The sequence below is a fragment of the Montipora foliosa genome, chromosome 2, assembly GCF_036669935.1.
Source record: "Montipora foliosa isolate CH-2021 chromosome 2, ASM3666993v2, whole genome shotgun sequence".
NCBI lineage: Eukaryota > Metazoa > Cnidaria > Anthozoa > Scleractinia > Acroporidae > Montipora > Montipora foliosa.
This window is the reverse complement of record NC_090870.1, coordinates 26414151-26414353: the sequence shown is the minus strand read 5'-3', so window position 1 is coordinate 26414353 and position 203 is coordinate 26414151.

The following is a 203-nucleotide window of genomic DNA, read 5'->3' as shown; positions in this document are numbered from 1 at the left end:
TTCATTTATCAGTAACTATACTTCATAAAAACTGCTTAACGTATGCCGTAAATTAAACAGAAAAAAGCGCTTAATCAACTTTGAAAAATAAGCCGCGGTATCTTTAGGTGAGTCGTAAACTTGTGTCATCAGCTGTATCCCACGAATACGGGCACCCCTCATCGCTCCTTCCGCTTGCCACATTCTCAGGAAGAGAACGCGGC